Source organism: Aptenodytes forsteri, unplaced genomic scaffold, assembly GCF_000699145.1.
Source record: "Aptenodytes forsteri isolate BGI_AS27 unplaced genomic scaffold, ASM69914v1 Scaffold252, whole genome shotgun sequence".
In the NCBI taxonomy this organism is placed as follows: Eukaryota; Metazoa; Chordata; class Aves; order Sphenisciformes; family Spheniscidae; genus Aptenodytes; species Aptenodytes forsteri.
The window spans coordinates 1,591,221-1,602,138 of NW_008794281.1; the positions used below are offsets into that span (position 1 = coordinate 1,591,221).

The following is a 10,918-nucleotide window of genomic DNA, read 5'->3' on the forward strand; positions in this document are numbered from 1 at the left end:
AAGACGAGTAGATGAGGCACTTAGGGACATGGTTTAGTGGACATGGTGGTGTTGGGTCGACGGTTGGACTCGATGATCTTAGAGGTCTTTTCCAACCTCAATGATTCTATGATTCTATGATTCTACCACAGGCTGCAGTTACTGCCAGAAAACCTGCTCCTGCATGGGCTCCTCTCCACAGGTGGCAGCTCCTGCCAGGAGCCTGCTCCGGTGTGGGCTCTCCATGGGCCGCAGCTTCCTTCAGGACACATCCACCTGGCTCCAGCGTGGGGTGCTCCATGCGCTGCAGTGCGGATATCTGCTCCGGTGTGATCCTCCATGGGCTGCAGAGGGACAACCTGCTTCTCCACGGTCTTCTCCACAGGCTGCAGGGGAATCCCTGCTGCAGTGCCTGAACCACCTCCTCCCCCCACTCCTTCTTCTCTGACCTGGGTGTCTGCAGGACCGTTTCTCTCACATTTTTTCTCGCTCCTCACTCACACCACTGCCTTGCAGTATTTTTTACCCTTTCGACAGAGGCGCCACCACCAGCGTCGACGGGCTCAACTTTGGTCAGCAGTGGGTCCGTTTTGGTGCTGACTGGAACTGGCTCTGACAAAGGGGCAGCACCCAATCTCTTCTTGCAGAGGCCACCCCTGCAGCCCCCCCCCCCCCCCATTACCAAAACCTTGCCACGTAAACCCAATACAACCATTATTTTCAGCTACACTGCTGGTCCATGGATCTTCTCATCCAATAGCAACATTAGTTGCCATGTCACATGTAAATAACTTGCACTGGAAACAACTCTAGAATGACGAACGCTCCACAGCTTGCACTATGTTTCTTTATTGCTTGCATATTTTGGCACTTCCTGCATTACTTTTCACATTTTCCTTCTAAGGGAAATGGTTAACAAAACCCAAACCCTACCAGTTCCTTTACAAATTTCATGTAAACTCCCCTGTTTGTTACCCTATTCGCTATTACTTACTTGCTGCTTAGCTTTTTAAAACCTACTGTATCAGTCATCTCTGTTTCTTAATTAGGTGCAGGGCCCGACCCTAATCTTCATAGTTGTAAGAAGTCTGTGAGGCCTTACTCATGAAACATCCCACAAGACAACACAAACTACCAATTGCTATCAACCAGGGTCATCTCTTGGGGAAAAATACGCTCCAGGTACCACTACCAAACACATGCAGCAGCAGCTCTTGAATTCCTACACAGAGGAATTTCTCTGTGCCGTACAGTCTTCACACAAGTGTTTATGTGTGGAGAAAATGGAGGAACACTTTCTTTGCACATCTCATGGTCGGTCAAAACAGTTGCTCTGACTGCCAGCACTCAGTGTCTTCATGACTGGCATATTCAGCTGGTGTCAGCAATACCCATAGCCATCAAGTGCTTGAAAAAATAATTTATGCATGAATGAAAATGAAGTTCACAAAGACAAAACAAATTCTTGTATTTTGCCATAATGTTGAGGCCCGTGCAGCTAATCCATGGCGTTGGTCTCCCTTTGAGAGCCCCTGTGCAGACGCCTGCCACAGGGCTGAGCGAACAGCCATGCTGGGATGCCAGCTCTGGCTTGGTCCAGAATCCAGGGAAAATATGGCAATAGGCTAAGAGAGTTCTCAAATACAGACTAAATATTTCTCCGGCATTTCTCTTAGCTGCCATTTCAGGCTCTGAAGAGGCCTTGTACCTATCTTTATCCCAGGACATTTTCTTATCCCAGCATCATATTCCTTGCCAATTCTCCATTCCTGAAACTTCTTAGCACAGGCTTAGCCTCTTTCTTCTGCCAGTCCCAGTCTTTCCAGCCTATCCCCAGCCCCACTTGCCTTATATACTCATCCCCACTTCCTTTTTCAGGCTTTTCACCTCCTCTACCCCTCACAGTCCATCCCATTTTCTCTTTATCCATTCTTCTTTTCTTTCCCTAGTTCGTCCTCTCTCCTTCCCGTAACTTCTTCCCTCCATACACGTAGGGTTCCTAGGTTATCACTGCTTCTCTCTAGTTCCCGTCTCTCTTCCGTGGCTGTTTACAAACTCATCATTCAGTCAAGACTGCTCCCTCGCTCACAGTCTTCTAACCAGGCGTACCCACAGTTCAGCTTTATTAGCACTGGAGAAAAATTGCCTGAGATTTCCACCAGATTTTGAAAGGTCAACTGAGGAAACAAGGGCAATTAAAGAACTGACAAACAGAACAAAATACAGCACATAATTTGGGTACGTTTTCAGAAGAAAATTTCTTACTCAAAAGCATAAGAGCACTATCATTTTTCTAATCAATGCTCACCAGAATTAAAAAAAAAAAAGAAATCAACAAAAAGGGGACAACCAACTAAAACAGAAAACATCAACCCAAACAATTACAATGTCAGCAAATGCTTGCTAACTTTAGTAAAGTTTCTAATAGTGGCAAGTACTGACAATATTTTATCATAAGGTATAAGCAATCTTATCTTCTAAGACATAAATAAATGTCAGTAGTGATTATACAATATCCATGAGCTGTGTTAGTGCATGAGAATGTCACCATGAAATTTATTAGAAGATGAGCAGTAAGGAAAGTGCAACTTGTTTCTTTTCTGCATCCAAAGGACAAAACCTGCTAAGCTGCCTAAGAGTTAGCTACATTCCTAATTAAAGTAGATAACATAATTACCTGAAGAATATAACAGCATTATTTAACATACATTCAAAGCGTATTTGTAGAGCCATAAGTAAGCACCTTCTTTTTAAAACATAATCTAACTTGCCATTTTAAGGTCTTTCAGAAAAAAGGTGGTTTTTTTTTTGGCGTATCCATAGATCTTAAATGGAAGGGTATTTAATATTTGGTGTTTTCGTCTTACCCCCAATTTACTTAGCATGTGTTACTCCATCATGATTTAATTTGGGCAAGAAAACTGCATGGCTGCTCAACCAGTAAATTTAAAGTGTAAATGGATTCTTGGCTGCCGATGGCCCAGTTTCTGCTTCTGTTTCCATAGAAACCCATGTAGGAGTGGCAAGAAGACATAACTTAAAATATGAACTTAAGGGTTTACTTCCCCCCTCTTCCTCCCTCTCTTTCTAACTCCATCTCCAAGCAAATGGGATGTAGTTTAAATTTTTAGCCCCTTCTTTCTCATCCTTTGATTTTACTCTTGTAAGTATATGAAGCAAAAATCACACTGGACAACAATTTCCTCTGCTAAATTACAAATTTTGGGCTGCAAAAAGTGTGTACTTGAACAGGAGGAGGAATGCCACACTCTCACATACCTCACACACGTGTTTGGTACCACGTCAGAAACTGTTCCTGTCCAGTGAAATTCTTACCTCATATCTCTTACTGATGAATGGATGTAAATATAGATGGTAGAAAAATCATCTTTAAAATGAGATGTACAACGCTCAGACCTGCATAGGAGGAAACTCTGGGAAGCCTCTGCCAGATACTTCATATAGCTAAATTAACCTGCTAGGCTAACAATAATTCTCTCATTTATTAACCATCACTCTCACAAAATCTTCAACCTTAAGATTCAATTTATGAATATCTATGATGAAACCCAAGCGTGGTGTATTTCCTGTAATATGCCCTGGAATAAAAAATCACTTCATGAACATAAAAATTTAGTGAGTTTGGTCATTAGAAATGTTTAAGTCCTCAGAGGTGACTAAGCAATTCTTTAAAGGATGATAGGGACAAATGGGACCTTATAAGATTTCGTATTAAGTAACAGACAGGGATCATAAAGGATTCGGAGACAGGTACAGTGTCTTGATCTCACTACTGGGTATATTTAATCGCAAGCAAGATCCAGCGCACACTCTCTTAGACTACTTTGGGCAGTTTTTCACCACTGAATCTTTTCAGGTTCTTGCAGAAATGAGCCCCACATTAAACAAACAAACAAACAAACTCCCCACCCCTCAAAACAAAGCAGGTCAGGCAGGGAAGCAGAGGAGGAACCGGTAAGTATGCAACGGCTACAATCCAGTCATCTTCCTCTGCAGGATCCTTTCCTACTCATCAAACACAGTCATTTTCCCTCCCATAAAATTCTAACACGGTAACCTACCAAAATACAAAATTCATGAGGGTTTGCAAACCTTTCTTCCAGAAATGGTGGAACTAGTCACAGTACATGAACCCCTCTTCACTTTTTCTCTCTAGCAGATGTCGGGAGTCTGAGCGAGTTCTTTTCCAGAAAAAACACTTGCTAATAAAAATCTTATCTTTTCCTGCTTCAATTTACACATCAGGCTGTTAAAGCAATGCCCTGTGGACTGCTGGTAATCTTTGGTGGGCAACAAGGACAGAATCTTTCTTCACCTAGCATCACAAATAAAGAAAGTAGCTACGAAGGGGACATCATTTCAGAAACTAATTAAACTTGCCCTCCAGAACACATATACCCTATAATCATCAAGCCAGCTACCGCATGGTAAAAAAACAATTTGAAAAATAAATAAAGAAATTTCTAGCAATCTTCTGAGCAAAGGAAAGTGCATGATGTGATGAGTTGCAGAGAATTTTTGATAAGAGAAGCAGAAAAATGCCTGGAAGAAACCTAGAGAGGTCTTGCCATCTGCCTCCTGTTGCAATAGGATCAATTCTGCCTAAATCATATACGGCAGAGGTTTATCTCACCAGTGTCTAGTAATGAAGATTCTACTATTTATGCTAGCAGAATGCTCTAATACCTTAAGTACCTTTCAATCAACAAATAATTTTCCTCATAAAATAAAAAATGTGAAAACATTTCAAAAAATTGGCACTCTTCAGTATTTGCCGTTCTCAACAGATAGTAGCATATTAAAGAAAGCTTCCATGTTCAAACAGACTAGTCTGAGGGCCGGAATGTAGATAAAAAATATTTCTCAAGTCTGTTTGACTTCCTCTCCAGCCATTCTCCAAGAAGTCAGTCCCTGAAAGACTGCCTGCTCTAGTCTGACTGGAAACGTAGGTGTTCCAGGCTTGTAGCCATGTGGCATGTGGCTTTGATAGGGAGAAACTCTAGTTAATGCCATCAGTTGATCGCGACTTCCACCTTAAAAAAAATAAATAATATGAGGTTAATTTTGTTCTTGGTCTCCTCTGGGCTTTCTTTACATGATCCACATTTTTCCTGAAGTCCGATGTCCCTACTAGTCATGTGTCTGCGCAGCAGGAATTATCATGCTTATTGCTCTAAGCAGAGTGATTGCTATATTTGCCAGCCCATTAATAAAAACAAAGACAGAAAAAAATCTTAGTTGTATTTCTCTATATTGCATAGGTTTTTGTTGCAACAACATAATATTTTTTGATTCACAAAATCATTATATCATAAAACAGACCGACTGTTTTATTGAGACCAGGATTTCTAACGATGTTTTGCCTGAGAATTCCAAGACACCTAGATCATGTGCAGACGTCTAAGGGCAGAGATGTATTTATAGATTGCCTTTGGATATTTATTTTTATTTATACAGTGCCTGTGGTACTTCACAATTAAAGTAAGTGAGACATCAAAACCTGTTGGGGTATGAGGGAATAATTATGTATCAGAATAATATGAAACCAATTAAGCACCAAGCATCCTTCAGGAAAAAACCCTGATGTTTCCAGACAATCAAGCTTTTTCCATATTTGTACAACACAAATTAGACAAACAATTCTTTGGAAAAATCTTTGAGATGCCATGGCATATAATGCAGCTCAAGCTAGCAAAAACTGACTTCAAAATAGAAGTCACTTTCTAAAATATTTGCTAACCTCTAGGTGCTACTTATTTGTTTTGCTGGTGTTCAGTTGTAAGATAATGACTGTGACAAATCTTTTTCTTACACCATTAGTCCTAAAGAAAAGAGAATTGTAAAACTACCTTTCAGTTGAATACGTGCGAGTCATAGTGAAGGCTTCGCTGTACCTATCTACAAGCACGGCAATTTTTCTGGTGGCACCTTTAAGACTCAGAAGACTGAAAAGGATGATTGTTGGGTTTGGAAATAACAAAACATTTTCCTTGGCTCCTGTGTGTGATAGAGGGAGAAATGTTCTCTGAATAAAAACCCACTCTCAGTCAGGGATCTACATCCAAGTATTTTAAACCTCACCAATCAGCAATTTGCAAATCCATCCAAAGGTCAAATGACAAGTAGAACACTAAATATATTTGAAGAAAATACCGTAGTAGGGTGTATATATATATATCTGGCCTACACATTTATTAAAGTGAATTCCACTAGTTTACAAACTGGCTATTACATGTAACTACGTTGAATACCTAAAATTGATAACTGAAAGGAAAGCTGTAAAACCTCTGATGAAAAGGTAATATAAAAATCCATATAGTTGATCTCCAAATCCTGCAAAATTATTCGTGTTTAACACTATACCAAGTATTTAACAAAACCTACTAAGAGTTTAGGTTATTTTTTTGCTCTTTTGTACGTAAGTGTGCAAACAGCTTCTCCCCACCCTAAACTCAGTTTTTGCTACTAAAAATACATCAGTGGATGCAATAAAATGACAGTTATAATTTTGGTGCTATCATACAAAGGTTAGCAAGCCTACTGCTAGCTAAAATGGAAAAGGTTAATATAGCCAAAGACGCAACACTTTGCATTATATATTACTAACAAACCTTTGTGTAGAATGATGCATAAATATTTCACACAAAGCAAATACACTTTGTAAAAAAGTAGCATGATCTGAAATATACCCCAATAAGTCAGATCACATCTGAAGTGTATTCAAAATACCCTTGATTATGTCACATAAACAGAAAAGAACCAGCATACATGCTGAATTCAATTCAGTATAAATCATGATTTTGCCATCCACTGGGACTGGCAATTTAGCTTTTATAGAGAAATCCCTGTTTTCCTTTCATCTTAAATCTTGAAGTAAGTAATCTCTACTGCCGCTTTTCCTTCTGAAAATATGCCAAGAAGTACCAGATGACCAATAAATCACCGGACAACTTTACATATTCTTAGAGATCAGGAATTCAGCTATAAGCCATTTCCTTATTTTAAACAGGTCTATGAACATTGTCCAGACATGAGCAGAGTTTGAGAGAATTCTTTTATTCGTGTATTTATAACCTCGATGGTATGAAAATACAGACTGCTTCGTACGACATCTTCAGATTTCCCATTTGATTCTTACACTTTTAAGCTTTTCCTTCCCTCCTCCTTTCCACACAAAAGCATTACAAGTTCAGAGAAGGCTTTCCTGCCTGTATGCTCTAGTTCACGCTCCATTCTTCTGCAGAGGTAGAAACATGAGCCTCTGTAATACCTACTGGGACAGCAGCACGAAGCAGACTTGAATCTACAACTTATTTACTGTTGAGCTGTACTTTCCCTAACACTTCTTTCATTATTCTCTCATTTTCAGTTTAATTTTGCGTGTATTATCTTATAGGGTTTATAGCAGCGGTGCTGTGTCAGCAGAGTCCTCTCAGCAGATAGATCGTAAATGCTGACAAGAGGAGCTTTTCTGCTGGCATCAGAGCACCATCTCTTTGAGCAAACAGCATAAACTAGCTCAGCAAACAAAAGCTCTTTCACGTCAGCAAAGCTGCAGCAATGCTGCCAATTTTACCACCGTATCAGAATTTTTCACATCAAGCTGATGTGACCACACCATGAGAATGCTGCAGTACAGATGAGAAAATTACTGAATTTGTGACACGCACCTTTCACACCATAACGGGGACAACCTCCCAACTAGCAGCAGTTTTCCATTCAAATTTCATGCTCGTCCAAGTACTAGTGCTAGCATTTCTACGCTCGCTGACAAACAAGGCTTTGACCTCAATCAAATGAAACAGCGAAGATTTTACAAATGTCTTGGAGGCACGGAAGCAGAATCTGGGGATCTAACATGACCACGTGACCAATCCAAACCTCAACCACTTCAGAATACTATTTTTTCCAAAACCAAGTTCTTAACTTTTTTTTTTTAAACTACTACAGTATTCACTGTATTAAAACAAAAAACGCAATCCAGTACAGCCTTTTCCACTGCCATCCAGAAATGGCAGAATCCAATAATAGAAGTGCATTCCATCCATTTTTCTGACCTCTCCATTTCCCATAAAATGGCAGATCTAGCACAATACAACTGCAAGAAATGTAAAATAATATTAAATTCCTCATGAAGAGCTCAAGAAAAAAGGTTAAAATGTAGACCGATATTAAATGTCATCCACAGGATTTAAGTAAATGTCTGTGAAGTGTTTTCCCACAAAAAATTATTCTGGAAATATCTGTTTTAATTTTTTTTCACGTTTTTATCAGGGTACTAATGTATTTGGACTCATGGATTCAGTTCCAGAGAAAAACCTTTCTGTTCCTATGAAATTATTTAAGTCAGCCTGCTCGGCAAATGGAGAAACAGAACTCTTAACTTCAAAATGAAGGATATACTAGTACAGAGAAGTCACATGAAATTAGGCAGCTGAGCAGAACTACTGACACGCTAACAGTCAGGGTCCAAGAAATGCATATTAGAAGTAAGCATTTTATTGTCAACTTTAGCTTTTGGAAATTTGAAGTACTTGACACATGAGGGAACGTTTGATTCTTTTTCCTAGCTTAGGAATCTGCTTTAGAAATGGTTTGTATCTCTGTTGGCTCCATGTCTATCTAGAAAACATTTCTACCAAAAAAGTCACTACAAAACCCACCTTCATCCCAATAGCTATCCTCCACAGAAAGAGAAAGCCTGATTTCTTTCACATAGCGGTAAAAGAAACTTGTCACAGATGCCTCAATTTCCTCCACCCTTCCCTTTTCGCAGAATCAAATATCTCACTCCAGGACTCAGACACATGTTTTCTCCACATACTTGGCAAAATGTTAGAAAAGAAAAGACCACTGGACACAGACCACACCTGCCTCAGGGAACATTTAAACCAAACAAAAAAAATCCAACAGTAAAATTCAAACCTGCCTCTGGCTTCTGAAAGTAAAGGCTGCCAAATTCAGATTCTAATACAGAATTTTCTCTTTCCTTTCACTTCAGAAAAACATGAGACTCAAAAGCTGTAATGAAACAAACCTCCACAACTTTAATACAGCAGTTAAGTGAACAATGTCCCAAACACCAACGAGAGACCAATATCCTGATATTCCCTGTTGCCGCTATGTAAGGTGATGCACGAAATCTAAAGATGCCAACTGGGTAGCACCTTTATTCCAAAAATTATACTAAATTACATTTTGTATGCATTACATTATGTTTATAATACCTAGACACTCAGAGACATACATACCATGAATACTTTGCAGTCTTCCCTGATCAATACTGCTCTTGCTTAAATTTTTGTTTCCTTAAAAAGTAAAGACTGGTCTTCCCACCTATTAAAAGAGATGTTTCTAAGCGAGGAGTAAAATAAAACTCCCCCAAACCAAAATCATTTTGTAGCCTCTGCAGTACATCCTAGACCTGCATAGGATATATTACAAGAAATATAAATCTAGAGATAGTCTGGAGATACCTTTAAGTCAGAATATAAAACAGGTATCAAGATGATCACCTAGCAGTGCAGGTGAGGTAAGAGTAGATGCTGCCTGAGCAATTTTTTTATGTTTAAGGTAGAAGCTTTTGTATTTACTAGTCTAAATTAAGGCCTTTCCACATTCCATTTGGAAAACAAGTTTTTTATAAGGAATGACAAAATAAACATTCTAATGCCTCCACATCCAAAATACTCCATGCATCAACAGAATGTAAAACCTTCCCTGCAAATAACACATCACAAATAAAATTACAGTGCAATCTCTTTTTCAGAATTCTGTTATTCAATTCCATAAAACTATGGAAAGATTTAGCTTTTTAGAAAAGTGTTTTTGCTCCAGTAGCTCCTAGTAGGAAGCACAACACTTATAAAATGAGTGTTAAAATGTAGTGGGCCATTTCAACTTTCTACCAGCAATAAAGAAGTCCTATTCCTCTACTGCTGGCCTGCACTAGCTAGGACTGGGAATGTGGCCACACCAAGAGGAGGACAACTTTGGAGAATCTACCTGGAGGTTTAAGAAGTGGATGAGAAAGAATAAAGATCAGTGACCAATCTGTTCTTCAAACACAAGGGAGCAGGACTGTTCGGAAATGAGTCCCACCATCCATCCTATGCAATTCTAGCAAGCTTCAGGTCAGATATAGCAGTAATAAAGCCTACTAGCTTTAAAGACAACTTTTCACTGCAGCAAGTTTGAGAAAGATGTGCGGCAAATAGAAGTTGTCCCCTATACATGTCCACATCCATTATCTCTACAGCATACCAGACTTAAAATGAAAGCTACGCTTTTGGAACAGGATTGCAAAGGTTTCATTTCTCAGCTAGAGAAGCCATTTTTTCAATGTATCCGGTTCGTAACATAGATAGGACATGATTGTAATACTCAAATACACTATCATATTTATCATTATATAATGATTTTTACTGACTTTACAGAAACCACTTGGGTTTTTTTATTTCCTGTGAACTTCAGCTTTAGGGTAGGGATTTGTATACTACGTTAATACTAATTTCTTCATTTACATTCAGTTATTTAATGAAAGTTCACTGCTGCTGCATGGACATTTATTTAGAGAGTATTTAGAAAATACTAGAAGTAGGAGTAAAGGAAGAAAAATCTCTGTTGCTATAGCTAAAATATGTGCAGTCTATAACCACCTCCACTAGGTATCTTCCTACTCCTCCAAACTGGTAATATTCTAAGTGTTGTCCTACTTTGTTAAGCTGCACATTTGAATCGCCAGCAAAATTTAATAGGCAGGTTCACAAGGTCAGTTCTTTTCATCCCTAGCTAGTTACTATCAATGATTTTAGTCAATATCTGTATCTCCTCACATTTCGTAGAATCATAGAATGGTTTGGGTTGGAAGGGACCTCTAAAGGTCATCTAGCCCAACCCCCCTGCTGTGGGCAGGGAC

General features: G+C 39.1%; 1 protein-coding gene across 1 annotated transcript in view; it reads right to left on the reverse strand.

Moving 5' to 3' along the window:
• The window catches only part of SHANK2 (SH3 and multiple ankyrin repeat domains 2), a 325,234-nt gene that overhangs the window by 95,718 nt on the left and 218,598 nt on the right, over positions 1-10,918 (reverse strand). The window lies entirely within an intron of this gene.